The sequence below is a fragment of the Podarcis raffonei genome, chromosome 4, assembly GCF_027172205.1.
Source record: "Podarcis raffonei isolate rPodRaf1 chromosome 4, rPodRaf1.pri, whole genome shotgun sequence".
NCBI classification, from domain to species: Eukaryota; Metazoa; Chordata; class Lepidosauria; order Squamata; family Lacertidae; genus Podarcis; species Podarcis raffonei.
In genome coordinates this window covers 67,746,349-67,755,780 of record NC_070605.1, presented here as the reverse complement: position 1 = coordinate 67,755,780, position 9,432 = coordinate 67,746,349, and the positions used below count along the sequence as shown (strand labels likewise).

General features: G+C 41.1%; 1 long non-coding RNA gene across 2 annotated transcripts; it reads right to left on the bottom strand.

Moving 5' to 3' along the window:
* Positions 1 to 746: 746 nt before the first annotated feature.
* LOC128413200 (uncharacterized) lies at positions 747 to 7,751 on the bottom strand. 2 transcript variants are annotated; one of them, XR_008330274.1, is made up of 5 exons: positions 7,343 to 7,751; positions 3,910 to 3,993; positions 3,675 to 3,747; positions 2,554 to 2,593; positions 747 to 2,464 (listed from the first exon to the last, which is right to left on the bottom strand). It is a non-coding gene; the product is annotated as an uncharacterized LOC128413200 (long non-coding RNA). The 2 variants fall into 2 exon arrangements; XR_008330273.1 differs by having other exon boundaries at positions 747 to 2,593.
* Between the last annotated feature and the right edge of the window lie 1,681 nt (positions 7,752 to 9,432).

The window sequence follows — 9,432 nt, the reverse complement described above, 5'->3', positions numbered from 1 at the left end:
ATCAAAACAATTTGTGCATAAAATGTATTTCCCTTGAAATGAAAGTGCAAATTAGTAACAATATAGGAAAGCCTCATTTATGCTATTTGTACATAAAAGGAAATGATACACATGCTCATGCAGTTTGAAATGGAAGAACTGCAGTCTGGGGGGTGGTGGTCTTTATTCTTGCTCACTTCCCCCCCTGAAATTATTACAGATATTTAAGATTATACTATTTTGCATTGAATACCTTGTAGCCATAATTGCCTGGAAATGCCTGCAGTGGTTCCAAAGAGCCAAAATAAAAGTTAGTTTTTCCAAGAATGCCATAGTACATTACTATATACCATGATACCTGAAAAAGAATTGTGCAGGAACACAACTCTCCATTCTTCAGTGTGTCTTAATCTACAGAACTAAACTAGCTAGTTCAGGAGTGCAACTATATTATGCCATGAAATTTATTGTCAGTTTCCCACTAGGTTGGTGTTCTCCTGTAATTCAAGGACAACAAATAGAACACCATAAATTATTATTTGTTATTAAGTTTGGAATAATTCCTGTAATTTCTCAAATATGTGTTGTAAATCATGTGTGATATGGAAAAAAAGTAGGAAGACACAGGTATACAGAGGAATTGCAAATAGTGCTTTTTGAAAACCATTACAAGAAAGCATTCTAAAAGATGAATAAAAACATTCCCAGTTAAACATTCCTTTTACATAACTATAACTATGCTATATGAAATTTAAAAGTAAGAGTGCTCATGTTTTGGTTAACATTTAATCTTTTGTAAATCAGACAAGTTGTAACAATACATGGTGCAGTAAGTCATGTTTGCAGATGCAGTCCTAAGATCACTTCTCAGCGCTTCTTTCTGCTGTAGAATAATTTGAAGCAAAAAATCTAAACCAGCCTGTACTCGCAATCAGGCACTCATTGGTTATGCTCTGGAGCACACAGCATGTGCAGGGACTTCCTCTTTCCTTCTGCGTATGAGAAGCTCTATGTGCACATAGGCACTTTTTGCTACACTCTTCAGCTGTTCCTATTTTATGTAAAGGAAAAAAAATCCCTGAGTAGCTGAGCTTCTGCATATGCAGTGATGTTGCTTCACTCCAGTGGCACTAAGCTCTCATGATTGAGGCCATAATTTATATCACATACTACTTCTTCCACTACAGTGTATCTCACCTTGATAATGCTGCTCACTCTTCTGGGTTCTTGTATTTTATTTTTAATTTATTAGTAATAACTTTGTGGGAAATGCAGTTTACTTTTACAAGTTAAACCAATTTTCAGCTATTGGTTTCAGTAGGCTTAAGCATGTATATCTATTTGACTGTTACCTTAATGTGTAGAATTTGGCTATGTTCATTTAGCTAAGCTTGAAATTAGAGAGGATGACAGCAGATTTATTTGGCTTGTTATAATAATTTTATGAGTCTGCTGGCTTCCTATATAGTGCCACCTTGTTTCAAATCCCAAACCCTAGGAAGATGGGTCTCTTGCTACCTACTCATTTTACTGAAACATTCACCAAAGGTTTTGAATTGACTTTTATAAAATTGAACATATTCTAGACAATAATAATGCAAGGTGATTTTAGTCAAGCATTCAATTATACAGGTATGAAATGCTTTTATAGAATTTACCTTTGTGCCCATGGATTTGTTCTGTATTGGCTTACGGTTTCAGCTGATCATAAGAAACATATCTTTCTTATGCAAGTCACTTCATATTTCACAAACAAGCCAAAACAATTTGATTAATTGGTCTCTCATCAGTTGCATTACCTTCAGTTAAATTCTATTATTGTAGTTCCTCAGCAAGTCAACTGTAAGTACAAAATATAGAATAATTCTAGTCTCAGATTAATATTTTTTAAAATGCTTATCAGTGAGTTGGATTAGATTTAATTTCACTTTGTTAAATGTTTTCAGAATATATTCATAAGCATATGCCAATTAATGCTCTTAATGGTCTGGTGCTTCAAATATTTTCAGTATTTTATTACTGTATTCATATTTTCTATGTAAAATCGATCAGATAGACAATGTTTTATATTTTAATATGTTATAAATAAATAACTGCATTTGTGAAACAAAAAGGGGGGAAACACGTTCATTGTAGTTCTTAACAGACACAGTTTGGACATACGTTTTTTTCAAAGTTCAGTTGCGTTTCTTGCTCTCTCTCTTTAGTGCAGATTGTATTTAAAATGAAATATTACATTGCCCTTCCATTCTACCTCATTTGTAACTTAAAGAAAATTCTTCAAGTTATGTAGCCCCATCGACTTTAGTACAATACAAATAACCAACCTTTAGCACATGCTGCTAGGTTGTGTTTGTGTTGTGTGCCTCCCCCCCCCCCACTGCACACATGCCTTTGCCTTTTATAGAACCAAAGGGTTGCAGGTTTTATTTCTGAGCAAATAAGCATAATATTGGGATGTTAGGAAAATCATGTTCTCTTAGGTCTGAAAAAGAGGAACATGAGAAAAGTGTCCCTGGGTATGACCAGCCAAAGTTCAGACAAATATTAGGTCAAGCATCTAGGCAATCTTACCTTTTCCTTGCCACTGCTACCCATTTTCTGGAAGTACCCTCTGTGAAGGCAAGCATGCTCTGGCTTTTAATTTTCACGGAAAGAAGGTACTTATGCTCTACTCTCAGCCAAAACAACTTCATTACCCCTCCCCCTCTTGAACTCTGAAATTTCTTTCTCAGAAAATATAAGGAGGGCAGGTTGTGCTTTTAACTTCCTGTAAAAACAGGCCACAGAATGACTCAGAAGCATGTTCAAACTCAGGAATGTGAGCGTGCAACCAAAATCACCCCAATCATCTCATTATTTGGGTTACACAGAGAGCTGATGAACTCTAGTCCAGAGCATACAGCTCATATGACTTCAGTTCCTTCCCTCTCTTGCCCATCAACAAAGCACTTTAATCAGCTGTAAACTTGTTCATTTTTAGCATTTCCTTCTTAGTTGTGTTGAGTTTGGGTGCGCTAGCATCTTTCCTTTAAAATAAAGTATTGCCTTTCCCTCCTTAGTTCTGGGGCCTGGCACTGACTGGGAAGAATCAGCTGCAGATAGAATACATGAATTAGCATGATAATAGGTAAACTTCCACTACCAGCATTGGGTTTCTACCTGAAAGAGCCAAACATTGGTCAGCGCCAATTCTTGCTAAAACATGTATATGCTAGCTGCTACTGCTATCGCTGACCCTTCTGACCAGAGACGCACACACTGTTTACAGTGGGGGTGGGCTTTCAGTCCTCCACTTGCATGCCCAAATGCCATACTACAGATTTGGATGGAGGATTTACCAGTGGCCCAAACTCAACCAGCAGAGAAACCTTTTGTTCTCTGGATACTCCGAAATGGCTTCAAGTATTCATCCTCTTCACTCTCCCCACCTTTTCTACTGGAGCTCCTGTTTCAGACACTCATGAGCTAATGGGACAATGGAATGCTCCAGACTTCCTACCTCCACCCCCCTCTTAAGACAAGTTCTCAAAGTTATCCTCTCCTCTACAGAGCCTAATCTCTGGAAAGCCAGGCAGAAGTCAACCAGCTAATAAAATATGTAAATAAATGCTTTCTCAACTACGAGGAACACTAATGAAAAATGCTCAATATAGAAATAAGCTGCCCGTGGCCCCACAACACCAACAGCTTACTTTAGGAGGAGGAGAAAATCACTTCCAAGTAATAACAGCTTGAAGAAAAGCTCAAACACCTGTTCTACAAATCCTGGGGAGGAAAGCAAGAAATTGGGAGTGTCATTTCCCTGGCAGGAGCACCGAAAAAGCTCAAAACAGAATGTCAGGGCTTCTTGCTAGCGATAGTGCTATTGACAAATTGCTCCAAGAAAAAACAAATTCCTGCAAACAGCATCAGTTGTGTAAAACTTACCAGATCATGCAGAGGGTCTGCGAAACAAGAAATGAAAGAGCGAGGTGATGGGTGGTTCTTCCCCCTTTGTATGCAGTTCATTGTCTGTCTGAATAGAAATGACAAGCTCACTCTTAATTCATTAGGAGAGTCCTGCAGGGTGAAGTAGTGACTGATCACTACCATGGAGTTCAAACACAAGTACCAGGAGCAATTGCCACCTCCTACGCTTTTGTTTCCTGTACAACAAATTATTTGACAGGTACTCCAACTGATGCCATGACCAAAAACGTTGCTCAAACAGGAAAAACTTGATTATTGAATACGATGCCAAGCAAAAGCTTACTGTCTTAACAACCTGCTACTGCTTTGGGTAGGCATAGTACTGGAAAGGTTGAACCACAATGCCCTAGGCAGACTTAATACGAATCAGAAAGCTGGCAGCAAATTCTGTCACTAAAATGCATATTTGAGGAATTGTTTATTCCAGGGATGGACCTATGGCTCTTCAGATGTGGCTGAACTCCCAGCTCCCATCAGACCCAGCCAGTGGCCAGGGATGATGGGATTTCCATTCCAAAAACATCTGGAAGGCCGCATGTTCCTTGCTTTATGCAAAACAGTTCATTGCATGCAAAACAGCTACAACAAAAAGCATGTGCCAAACAATGAGAAACAGAAGAATAAGATGGCAATCGGGTCTTTTCCTCAATGCCAAGAGAGCCTGGCATTGAGGCAAAACCTACTACTCTTTGTTTCGTCATGCCTGCTTTCTTGAGAAGCATAACAATAAGCCATGACTGTGGGTTGTCTTCAACTAAGTCCTATTCAGAGTAGACCCCCTGAAATTAATCCACCAAAGTTAGCCACGTCTATTACCTTCTCTGACTTCTGGCTTTGCTGGCTGGGGTTGATGGAAGTCTGCAGTATCAAAGCTCCTCAGCCCCGCTTAAACAACCAGCCTCATTAAAGAAATTGTACATTTCCCCAGAGATGGCCACCTGCCATATTGATGTAAGTGCCTAAAAGCTATCAGAACATACTACAAATCTGCTCCACTCCCCAGTGGGGAGGAGTTGTGGTGGACCACGTGGCCACCCACTCCCCTCCGGGGGCGGGGGACGAAGTCCTACATCCCCCGGAGTTTCCCAGCCATATTCGCCTGCCAGCAAATCCACTGGCTGGGGGGGGGGGGCGTGGCCGGCCTCATTTAAACTGAGGCGTGAGCCGGAGAGCTTCCTCTTGGCTCACTTCCTTGATCCCCCCGCTCTCCCTCCCTATTTTCAGGTTTCAAATTTGGCTTTGCTATGGACCTTGGCTGGTTGCCATTGAGGGGCCTGGTAGGAATTTTCCCACTTGGCAAATTGGCTTGGGCCATTTGGTTTTCACCTACCTCGTAGCAATCGTCACAACTTTGTAAGGTTTGGCGGTTAGGCGTTGATTGATCTTATGATGGAGGAGGGGAGGTGTGGCCATCAACTGCCCCTCCAAGCTAAAGGGTATTCCGTGAAAGGAATCCGGGGGTGTGGATTTTGTCTGAAGTCTGGGGCTGGGCTAGGGCCATGCCATGACTCCGTCAGGAACCCAGAGGGAGCTCAAGTTGGCTTGCATCGACGGGGCTCCCCTTACCAGTGGTTGACCTTTATTGGACTCCCTGCATGATGGGCAGGAGTCAGATATAGTCTGGTCAATTCCAATGCCTAAGCCAATACCGCTCACATTCTGTAACCAATAAAGTTGTGGCCTAAATTTGCCCAATAACATTAACCTAATATCTGTGTCCTTGTGTCTTATTCATCAACGAGGGGGTGGTCTCGGGGTCTCAATGTGCAAACAGCTGATTTCCATCCCAAAAATAAACCAGCTAGTAATAACCGCAGCAATCATCCTCTGAACAACATTCAGTCATTCATCTCCAAATAGCAAGTTCACTGTTGATCATTCAGTGTCTACAACATCATGATCACTTTGCAAACACCCACATTTTATGTCCTCTCCAGCTCTATAGATTGCAGTTTGCACATTCAGCTGAACGTTACTTAACTGTATGCTTTTAACAGGCCACTCCAATGGAAACCGTTCCTGCTCCATTCATGTTCTCAAAATAACGAGATTCAATGCAGTTCTTTTCCTCCATCTTTTAAGGAGACTATTCTGCCCCAAACTACTAACAGCAACAGTAGCATTGATGCTCATTTTTTTTTAATTTCACTAATAACTTTGTTAAGTCCTAACTATTAGCAGTTTGGATGCAAAAGTATATTCAAGAAAGCAGTGTGCAGTAAATCAAACTTAAGATCTTGGAGATGGCCCGTAAAAATCAATGAAATATTTAGTAGGTATGTGAAATTCCCTTGCATTCCATTGTACAGAAATGGGTGGGAATTTGATTTTACTGTTCCACAGTTTCTGTACCCAATAGCCGGATCCTGTGTTTCTGATTTAAATCAATCAGCACAGCCAGCTTTTATCAAGCGGGATTAAGTTTTCAAGTGTTTCTGCTTTTGCAGACGTCAGGTAAAGCCTTTTGAAATATTTTTTAGTGTGGCTGTTTAAAGGGTTGTACAGCTTGACTGACAGAGGATATGAAAAAGAAGGTAATTATGTCAGGAGCATACTGGACTGTATCTCCTTTGCTATTCTTGTTCGACAAGGCGCTAGCTGTGGATCAGGTGCAATGCTCACGGAATTTGCAGGAAAGGCTAAATACGTAGCAGAAACTTTAGAATTTCCCCGTGCCTGCAAATAGTGAAGGCTAAACTTGGGAGACCTTTGCACAAAGCTGTTAAATGCTTTTTTGTGGCCTTAAATGCGGATGTGAGAGGTCTCTGATGCTCAGCCTGACATTTGGATCTCCTACCTTCAGCTATTCAAGAGAAGGTACTTTTGACAATATGACATTCGACAGCAGCCCACCCAACTCATTTTAGCGTGGTTTTCTGAGCTCCTTTTTTTTAGAAGCCAGAGAAAGAGGCCCCAGAACAAAGTGTGGGGTCAGTCTGCAAAAATCAGTTGCCCTGGCTTGCTTTAACAAAAGCACAATTGGATACAACTCAAAGAGATTTAAAGTGATTTTGCATTAGTCAATTGTGCTTTTATGCAGGTTCATGATCTCCATGTGCTTTTCCTTATACAGTGGTACCTCGGGTTACATACACTTCAGGTTACATACGCTTCAGGTTACAGACTCCACTAACCCAGAAATAGTGCTTCAGGTTAAGTACTTTGCTTCATGATGAGAACAGAAATCGTGCTTCGGTGGCGCAGCAGCAGCAGGAGGCCCCATTAGCTAAAGTGGTGCTTCAGGTTAAGAACAGTTTCAGGTTAAGAATGGACCTCCGGAATGAATTAAGTACTTAACCTGAGGTACCACTGTACGATGGATTAAAAATGAGACAAAACAAGCAAAACTTGCTTTTTTTATTATTTGGCTAATACAGCAGTATTTTGTCACTTGCCTGCAGTCTCAATCAGGGTGAATCATTCCTGTGATGCTGGAAAATTATGGAATGCAGTGTGACAGGTTTCAATTCTCCAATGATATTTGAGTGCCCTGGTGCTGGTTGCAAGGCTTTCATTTTTTATGGAAAGGGAGCGCTCGTTTTGCAAAGAGAAACGTTCCAAGTGTCGGTAGAGAGAGAGGAAGAGACAGGCTTTGGCTGTTTATAATGCCTAAAGGACCAAATACGCAAGAAACGACACACAATTAAACAAACCCTGCTTTAATGTTTCATGACATATTTTATTATGAAAGAACCCAGCAAAACTTTTCAACTTGAGTTACATTGAAGTTCTCAAGCAATGCAACAGACACAAACAATTCATTTTTCGAATTGTGATTTCAACAGAGGATTCTGAATGTGGCAGACAAGGCAGGGCTTGAATTATAGGGGCAGGGAAGCCCACTTAGCTTTAAAATGCTACAATTTGACTGTGGATTTCATTAATGGCCCTCCTAACATCCCCCATAATTCTGGTAGGGGAAGGTAGGTTTGTTGAATTTGTTTCAAACACATTGGAATTTTATTTTTAAAGATGCAATTATACACTTGTTCACAGCTGCGCTGACTTGCCTTGTGAAAACACAAGCACAGCGATACCCATAGAGTTCCATGCAAAACAAAAGGGAACAATTAAAAACCACACAACTAAAAGGCAAGAATTAGCATCTGGTAGTTTTATTTAAAGTTCCAAAGATGGCAATTTGACCAGGGCCCAAATGCCCGCCATCAGCTCATTGGGCACACAGAAACACACCCTGCCTCCTAAAGCTTTGAAGGATCATGGAAATAGTTTTGTAATGTTGTGGAGGAATTTTGGCGGCGAGAAACATGCATGGCTTGTTAGCTTTAAGTAACTGAGGTATGTGAAGTGAAGTTACTTAGCAGTAGTGCAAACTGTCAGGGGCTTGTTGTTAGAAGCATTCCTGACAGGGATGGAAGAAACAACAACTCAGAAATCAGAGCAAATTGAAGTCACAAGATGTAGCACATAGCACTAGTAGGCATGGGCGACGGAAGGGATGAGACAGGGATACGAAAGAATGTTCTTACTGTTTTTTGTTATTTGAAGAGGCCAGGGACCCTCAGTGTTCAGAGGGCTTCCCCCACCCCCCAGTCTCTGCTGACCTTCATTCTGAGGAAACTGAACTCTGAACCCCATTACAAGCCCATCTCAGTTTGTAGGGAAGCTCAGAGTTTCAGTTGCCTTCTCAGACACACTCCCAGCCTAAGTCTGTGCTCAGCTGCATGCTGAAGCCTTGTGCGCCACTGATTTGCATCCAGATGCGTTATCTCGTTAAGACATTCAAAAACCTCTAACTAGTACATTTCCCAAACAAAACCAGAAGAAGGTGTGCATCATTAGGAAACAGTTTGAATAATACGTAAATTATGCAACACAGATCTACACTACCCATATTCATATGCAAGTAAGAGTACAGTATGGGGCAGGGGAGACAATTCTGTTCTGGTGCCAAGCCTGCCTCACCTCTGCTCATACCAGCCTACAAACCTGGCACTCCTCTGCACATTAGAACTGACATATCAGCTATGCCTACGAGCACAAAGTCCAATGTGCATAGGCCAAATCATATGCAATCTTGACCTGGCATAATTAGGGGGAAAGGACTGCAGGCTATTGAACCTACTCTTTCCACAGCACATCGTGCAAACCATTTTCTTGAACGTATGTAAAGCTAGAAAGAATAATTAAATAGGAGCATAGGAAGCTGCCTTATATTGAGTCAGACCATTGGACCACCGAGCACAGTATCTTTTGCAGTGGCCGGCAGCAGCCCTCCAGGATTGCAGGCAGAATTCTCTCCCAGCCGACAACTGAACCTGGAATCTTCTGCATGCATAGAAGATGCTCTGACCCTTCCCTGTCATTTCTAGACAAACGAGTTTTGGTTTTTAAGTCCTTAATTTTAAAAACAAGAGGATTTTATTTTTCTGCTGCCTGCATTTAAATACTTTAAGACTAAGATTTTGGAAATGGTACCAAACCTTCGCCCAATATATGGCAGAGAACAGGTTTGCTGTG